Here is an 8,586-nt window from a genome sequence, read left to right as displayed (position 1 = left end):
AGGTTATTGAGGCATTAGCATTTAGTCCTCTCATGTTTAAGCACAACAGATGGAAATTAGCCCTTGGCTATAATCTGGTATGTTTACATTCATGTAATCTTTTTTACATTTATGTTCATTAACATGCACTGTCCTAAATAAATTAAATTAAATTAAAATTAAATTAAATTTTTCCATACACTGCAAAAACCAGCTTGATGGATTTGCAGAAGGCTACATCATTGCTATGTATGAACAACGCTAGATTTCATGTGCAAAAACAATAATAATGAAGACTTTCTTTTCACCTCTTAATATGAATCATCAAATTTGGCAAATTTCAGTTTTAGCTTGTGAGTTTATTTACACTACACCTCCATCTGGCTGGTTCAGCTGCCACTCAGTCCAGGATAATGGCCCCACCCAACACTATACTCTTCAAAGCACTGCCCAACAGTCCCAACAACTTCAGAAAACCAAACACGTGAATCTTCTTTTTAAAGAAATGATTAACTCACTTCTGTTTGCAAATACAAATAAGTCATCTAATTTCAGTTGAACTTTAAATGCTCAACATCCACATGAGCTCTGGACAAAGGAAGCATCTCCAACCGTCTTTCTGATTAGAATATCCCCAGGGACCACAGCACGCATCATTGCCTCTGTGTGTGTGCGTGTGTCATTGGGAATTTTGGGGGTGGGGTGCTTACTAGTCGGTTTAATCTGCTTGATGATGAAGATCCCCGGTACTCAGGGGACCTGATGGGGAGGGTAAAGGGTTTTGAAGAGAGGTGTTGCTCTACTGTCTTGCACCAATGCAATCACGACCGTTGCTCGCCACTGAAGCCAGCAGCGCTCACAAACGCTCTCCCTGTCTCTTTCCCTCGCTCTCTCACTCCTCCACACACTTCCTCTCTCACTCTCCGACACACGCACACACAGACTCGCACACTAGCTTCTTCTCTCACTTCACTGCTCACTGACTCGTTCGCCCTCCCTCAGTCGTCACCTTGTAACGGTACGGACACACTCGGCTTTGCTTCAGCTCCTGTGTAATTCTCCAGCTATTCCAAAGCTGCTGTCTCAGTGCCTCGCGTAGCGCGTTCACTCATAAGCATCTGTTCTGATCCAGCGTGGGCTCAAAGTGTACACAGAGAGCGGGATAATGAAAGAAAGGCACCAAGGAGGAAGGCAGGGTGAGAGAGGGAATTAAAAGGAGAAGGATAGAGCTTGCTCTTGCATAAAGGTGGGAGGACAGTTTGTTTCAGTGAGAATTTGGATTAAGCTGGCTACGACTCCGCTCTAAAGTTACCACTAAAGGTAAGTGCATCTTCTCCTTGAGATATTTCCACTCTGCCTCTATGCATTTCACATCCTAGTTTTCGCCTCCATCTAATTTAAACTGATTTCCAGCAACTCTGCAGCTACTTGGTTTAGTTGAGACTCGTTTTACAGCTTGTTGACAGAGCTTCACAGAATAGACGGAGCTTTATTCGATTAAGTCACTGTCATCGTTTCTTTGAGACACACAGTTGAGACTCTTGTTTGCAAGAGCTGGTTAAGTGGGATGAAATTTGGAACGGCAGTGCCCTTGACAGTGTTGTAATGCCGTTTAAGTCTGACGACGGCAGACATTTAGTTGTCTGCCTCTTGCACTCTCTGTCACGTCTCCCAGAATTAAATGAGAATTCAGTGAGTGTCAATTAGACACATGTCAGGGAACACTTCACTCCGTATGTGCTAACCCCGTTTGTAGGTCTCCGTTATTTCAGCTCGTCTACATACAAAAGACTGTGAAGCTTTTCAACTCTGTGTACTGGAGGGTGCTCAACACTGATTAACACACCATGGTGTGTCAAGTGGCTTTGGCAAGTTTTCCTTGTGACTTCAAAATAACCCCCCCCCCCCCCCCCCCAAAAAAAAACAAAAACAAAATAAAAAAACATGAACATGCTTTCCTTCTTAAAAAATAAAACTATGGTAAAATATTTAAATTAATAGCTTCAAATTAGCACTAATATCAACGTTTTTAGCTGAGAGTAAAAGCACGCAAGGTCTGATGGCTCAATCACAGGCTTGAGATTATTCTTTTTGTTTGAATAGTGTATATCTGCAACATTATTAGTTGGTAAGGCCATTCTTGTGGTGTGGAAAGGGATTAGGGAGAACAATCTAAGAGGATATCAGATAGGCTTGACAGAATCTGATTTGCTGAGAAACATGGGATCGCAGATGCAACCTTGCCCCCATTTCGCATAACAGATGCTTATTTGGATGAGCTAGAAGGGAAATCTTAGGCCACAAAATATGGAAATGTACCCTTCAGCAATGCTGAGACATTTGCATTAAATATATACATCTGATCGTTACATCGGCAATTCCACTGTGATTTGTAATTGCATCAAATTTGCATTTCTCAGACGAGATCATGCAGTGGACAGACACAGACACAATGGACTTACCGGACTTCTGAAGCAATGTGCGTCATTTTTATTGCAGCAGGAGTAATTAAGATCACAAACTTCCCAATCTCTCTGTGTAACATCATTTCAGTCTAAAGCGATACCTTTTGAATTCAAGCACAGCTTTTCAAAGTCAATCCCATCTTTACTTACAGATTAGATTTAAAAAAAAAAAAAGTCTCTTGCCTTCCTCTACTTTAAGCACGTCTAATGTAACTCACTTTAGTGTCAGAGGAGCTGAGTCTTCTTATCAGCATTCAGCTGAAAACACCTGCTTTGGAATAATCAAATTACGCTCCAAGGAGTCCACTTCCAGAGGAAAAAGAGGAGCTGGACCCTCTGAGTACACAGAGGCTACTGTGCAGAAAATGAGCATTCAGGGCATGCAGCCACCAACCACTCAGGTATTATAACTGCATTAGAGGGGATAAATGAAGAGGCATGCAGTATACTTATGGTATATTAAGTGATGACAGTGATATCTGCTGACTCAGGTGCATATTAGGACAATTATTTTAGCCAGTTTGGAGACAGCATGAGGTGGAAGGAAACACTTTCCAAACGACAGGCAATCTATAGGAAATAAATGAACAACTTTTTTTTTAAGAATAAAACAATGTCAGGTTTGCATATTTTGTTTTAGATTTTCAGCATTGCCCTACATAAGTGAAATTTGTCTGCAACAGGAATAAGCGGCACCCTTGCAGATTTCAGATCCCCACACTGCCTTCTATTTACATGGATTTAATCAGGTCTCAATGACCAACAAAATTATGATGAGCATGTCTTGTTTTTTAACTACCTCTTCTAATCACAACAACTGACAATTATGTTTGATTACTTCTTGGGATTTAGAATGAATTTAGCTCAAGGCACTATGAAAAAAGATATTAGCACTTTGTTCTATTTGTTGTAAATGTAAATGTGGAATGTCCAGAATAATGCATATGATTAGTTTCCTAAATGCCCTGATAGATGGGTGACAAATGAAAGGACATCAAGTGACTTAGTAAGCCTCACTCTGATTTGTTTTTATTCACCAAGTCTTTGTAACTCGAAAGGAAGCATGGGACAGCAACTTTTGAACATGTATTCTTTAATTTAGAGTTTTGATGACGACATTTGTTATCGTCTGCATTAAGTGCACTGAGTGGTCTAAATATTGCACAGGTGTTTAGTACTGCTGAGATCTGGTGTCTATGAGGAGGGTAGCGTAAGAGCCACAACCCAAACCTTTCACTGACTTTTCATTCTCTGTGAATAAGAGCATCTTCATCCTGGTGCTCTGAGTCCCGACTGCTCACATCAGGGTAGACATGTTTCAGTACAGAACAAAGGTGACCACTCAGAACAACTTTGTATTGATTTGCTAACTCTAAAGAGATAAAGTGGATCCAAACCACACCAGCAAAATACCTCTAACTACTCACTCTAAGGGTCAGTCATTCAGGTTTTTCCTTTAATTTGTCAGCTGCCCGTATGAGACCATGAGCCCAGGAAAATGTAAAGCCAAGCAGCTCCTGATGCCTTTCTCTGCACTGTGTCCATGTAAATTTAATGGCAACCCTGAGTGCTTTGTGGTAAATTACAGCATTAGGTCTACAAAGCTGTCATCATACGTTAGGATCCACTGCTCTGTTTGATTAGGGCTGAGCTGTTATTTATGGAGAGTCTGCAGCCTTTACCGTAAGCAGAACTACGGTGATCAGTCATACAGATATGCTACCTATCACTGCATTTTGAAGTAAGTGTCCATCAAAAGCCTTGGGCTTAAACAGAATCAATACTTGAGATTATTTGAAGTCCCCAGACTCTCTTTACCTTGGGCTCTTCAATCTCCACCCTCACTCAAGGGACTCATTTTGACATCATTCCACTCTAAATGAGGTGTGTCCGAGTGTGTGTGTATGTGTGTGACAACTAAAGTGTCTGTGTTCATTTCTGTAGCACCCTAAGATGTAATAAGCCATCTGTCAGAAACTTGCCTCCATCGATTAAAGCATCTGAATGCTAATCAGACAGTGGATTCGGTTGTTCTGTCTGCAGTCCCTATTGTACTTGCATAAATGCGCTTTGTGTAAGGCAGTGATTTCTTGCCCTCATCCACCCACACCCCCTCCCGCAAGCCGCTCTCAACTAAGAACCCTGCAGACCTCTAAGACCAGGCTCTCATCAGCAAGAGTCCTAAACATCTCAAATTAAAGTCTTGCAGTGATGGATGACTCTCAATCTCTAGGAGATATTGCGCACGCTTCTGCTCTGAATGATGGGCAACTCCTCTTCACTCTACTTAGTAATTATTTATATAGATTTGTCTCTGCTCGTTTGTCAGTTTTTGAGACGTGTCGTTTCTTCCTCTCTGTGGTAATAATACCCAGCAGAGGTAAAACCTCACAGTTTCTGCAGCTGTCTGGTGCTGGTGTTTCTTCTTTAATATATATTCTTTTCTCCTTCTGGAAGGAAAACGAATATAACCTTCCCTGTGGTATACGCTTGTTGTCTGAAGCAATGGTGAAAACAGAAGTAGGAAGGATGCAGTTACCTGACGATACAATTTATAGAGGACACAACTGTTTTGCCCTACGAAAATACAAAACATTGAGCTCAGTGTGGTGTTCTGTGTGAGATAAAAGGTGAGGCAGGTCCTCCGAGACTCAACTGTGCCGAGTTTCAGCATTGATTATTACTCATATCTGAGCACTGCTGTGGCTTATCTTAGAATGGCCACAGTTGGAAGCATCAAGGAAAATGACAACAGTTTTTTATTCCTTCTTCATTGACATTATTAAGCTGCTTTTCCACATCCTTTAAGAGTTTCACCTAAATGCCTCTGATTTTTAAGTATTCCCTTTGAAGATATTTCAAGGAAAGTGGGGTCACATCATTGTCTCTCCTTTTGTTCGATTGCTTTATGAACTTTCTTTCATAAATGATTTTAACATTGCACTGCAAAGTCTTTAAATATCCCAAAGAGGCCCCTGGGCCTTTGCGTCTTTGAATGTATTTGTGCCATCCCTTTGAGAAATCCACCACAGATTCTCAGCCAACAGTGGGCAGAAACAGTTGGGGTTATAAAAATCACCAGAGGCAAAGCACAGGCACAAGTACAAGCGGATGATTGAGGGTGTTTTTGTGCCAACGCTTTTACGCCACCATTTATAAAAGTTGTTCTTTGTTGTGTCTCCATATTCGAAGAGCACTGAATAACGGGTTGCATTGTTTTCAGTCTTGGTCAGACAGGCAATTAGCAGGTTATATATGTAATCTCCATCCTCTGCATTTGTGATGAAATACTTTCGATCTGACAAACATTTAATCACCAGGAGTCGTCCAAACAATAAACAGTCATCTCTGGCTGGACTCGACTTTATAACCTTAAACACAACCTCGCTCGCCCCAGGGGGGGACGTGGGAAAGATTTCCTGTCACACAGGTGAATGACTATTAGTTTACTGACCCTAGAGGTAGAGGGAGATTGTAATGATTTTTAGAGAGGGTGCTGGGGGGCCTTTCATTATAGGGGCTGAACAGGGCTGTGGAAGTCCTGCAGGAAAGAAGAAGGCAGATATGGAATACTCTATTCTGGTGAACTGATTAAATCTCGCAGATGACTGCAACCCCTTGGCTTTAAGGGGTCAATAAAATTATCACAAGTTTATTTTCATTTGAGTCCGGCTCGTCAGAAAACACTGGGAATCGTTTCTATGTTGGCAATCTGTCACTTAATCCGTCGGTGATGATAAGATGAGCACTGAGATACAAATACAGTGACATCCCCAGGCCAGACAAAAAATAAAACGTGACACAGAGTTGCAAGGCACACACGCCATAGAGGGCTCTTACAAAGTGTGGGACTTTTCCCCTACAGAACATCCTGAAGCAGGCATTAGTATTTTAAAGGCCCGTGATCCCAAGCCAAGTCAAGCCATTGGCTTTAGCTTCAATAACGCCAAAGATGGAGTGCTCAAAGCTGAGGTAATGAAAGCATAAGAGATGAGCCGAGGAAGTCGAGGGACCTCCTAGCCATCTGCAACCATTACGAACCCGGCTGTAAGAGGATATGGAGAGAAAGAATACAGTCTGGTGGTGCACCTGAAGCAGTGGAAAACTGAATGACTGCATCACATTTAAACACTACTAAGCTGAGCATTAGCAAAAAAATAACAAGAGTGATGAGTTTTGATTAGCATAGATTTTAAAATGGCAGGGTTTTCACAGACTACCACCAAAGTTGGCAACTAGGGGCATTAACATTTATTCATTTATGTATTGCTTTATTTATTTTATTCATTTGGTTACAGTTTTGGTCACAACTTGTAAAAAGGCTGATTTAAAACAATATAAAAACCTGATGGTATGTTGGGTTATTTTTAATTGCCACTTTTCATTCAATTAGCATCACCATTTTATCAGTCATACACATTTAGCTCGAAAACATATTTGTCTCGCTTTAATGCTCATTACTTAGTATAGTATATAATGAGGCTACATGGTCAATCTTATTAATGCTAAATACAAGCTTAATTTTGATTTAAGGAGATGAATGTGTTGTTGTCTGGTATATATTATCCGCAATGACTCCTTTTCCAGTTTTCAAGAAAACTTTGCAATTAATTCATTCATTCTTCTACTACATGCCACATAAAATTGCTACTTTATTAATCATAAGTCTTTTGTATTTAATTAAAATGAAATTAGCTCCTTTAATGACAATATCCAAGTGCAGCAAACACTACTTTTCCATGAAGTACCCTCAGCAAATACATTTTGCTTAAAACACTTGAAGAAGCTAATCATCCGGAAAGTAGACTTCAGTAATGCAGCTGGTGAAGCCGAAGTGTTTTATACTCCGTTTCCCATGTCCAGCAATACTATCACAGTATCAAATTCAAGTTTCATAAGTCTTTGACACTGGAGAATATGTATAGATATTTCTAAGATCTTCCAAACTACAGGTGAGCCACAAACTAAAAGAACAAAAAGGGCATATAAACACAGTTGTATGATTTATAATGTCTGAGGTGTAATTTCAGTCCTGTGTGCATAAAACGGCTGGTGTAGGTGTTCAAGGTGATTTGATAAAATTACCCATGGAAGTTGCTCCCGCTGGTATCTCCTCCTCTTATCATTATTGTGGTAGAAAGGAAAATTACATCATAACTTACTGAAGTAGAACAGGGGCTGAGCTAGCACAGTGGCAGGCTGCTGTTTGATATGGGTGCTAACCACAAAAATCACTTGAATTATCACTCATGTTATCACAGTATTGGTACATCCTAGAGTCAGGCTGTTAGTCCTGTCAACCATTGCTGATGGAGGTTGCACTCAGTGTCTGCAGAAACATGACATGAAACTTTGTAGAGTTTTTGTTGTTGTTTTTTATGGATTAATTAAAACTGGTGGGTTTTGGAATTAAAGACACGCTTTCTAGAGTTTTGTGCAGCACATAAAGATGCTGATGTTAGCAAAAGTTGGCTTTTTGAATGGGACCAAAAACATGCATTTTAGGCAATTTTTGATTAATTAGCTGCAGAAAAAAGAAAGTTAGTAAACTTTCATATTAAAGAACTGACGACACTGTAATTTAGGAGCTGTTGTTCAAATTAGCCTACTACGAGATTTCAGCCAAATCAAAAACCTTTGGAGGAAAAGAATTAAGACTCCGAAGTGTCGTCTTTGATGACGTCTTGAGGACAAAGAAGCTGTTTCTTTTGTATTCGTTTGTGCTTATCTTCCAGTAAATGCCTCTGTGAAAAAGGTCACTGAGATAGGCAAACATTGTTGTCTGCTTTTTAGTTTACTATTGAGAAGAGCGCCAATCCAATCTGAAATTACCCATTCATTCCCAACACACTTAAATCACTGTGACTCTTAAGGACATGTCTTTTTTGTATACAGGGTTTTTGACTTAACAGCTTGCCATTTCAAACAGGTTTGCCTCTTATGTCTTATATAAACCATGAACTTGGGGAGTGATAAAGCGTTGCACTTCTTCCATTAAATAGAATAAGAAATCATCCTGACAGACCCTAGATCTTGGCCTGGGTTAGTCTTCTTATGAGCGAGACTTCCTCAAGGTCAGCATGATGGTACTTTTCTTTGGTGTGTGCAAGCACCTGTGATGAATAGGACACAGTGTATGCGG

General features: G+C 40.3%; 1 protein-coding gene across 1 annotated transcript in view; it reads left to right on the top strand.

The window, feature by feature from the left end:
* Positions 1–768: 768 nt before the first annotated feature.
* Positions 769–8,586, top strand: part of LOC146380588 (cadherin-12-like) — a 102,615-nt gene continuing 94,797 nt past the window's right edge. The window contains exon 1 of the mRNA XM_084939784.1: positions 769–1,299. The gene's annotated coding sequence lies outside the window, so the exon portion shown is untranslated. The remainder of the gene's footprint in view (positions 1,300–8,586) is intronic.

The sequence above is a fragment of the Perissodus microlepis genome, chromosome 9, assembly GCF_051167445.1.
Source record: "Perissodus microlepis isolate ML-2025 ecotype Zambia chromosome 9, ASM5116744v1, whole genome shotgun sequence".
Lineage (NCBI taxonomy): Eukaryota > Metazoa > Chordata > Actinopteri > Cichliformes > Cichlidae > Perissodus > Perissodus microlepis.
This window is presented reverse-complemented; position numbering and strand designations above follow the sequence as displayed.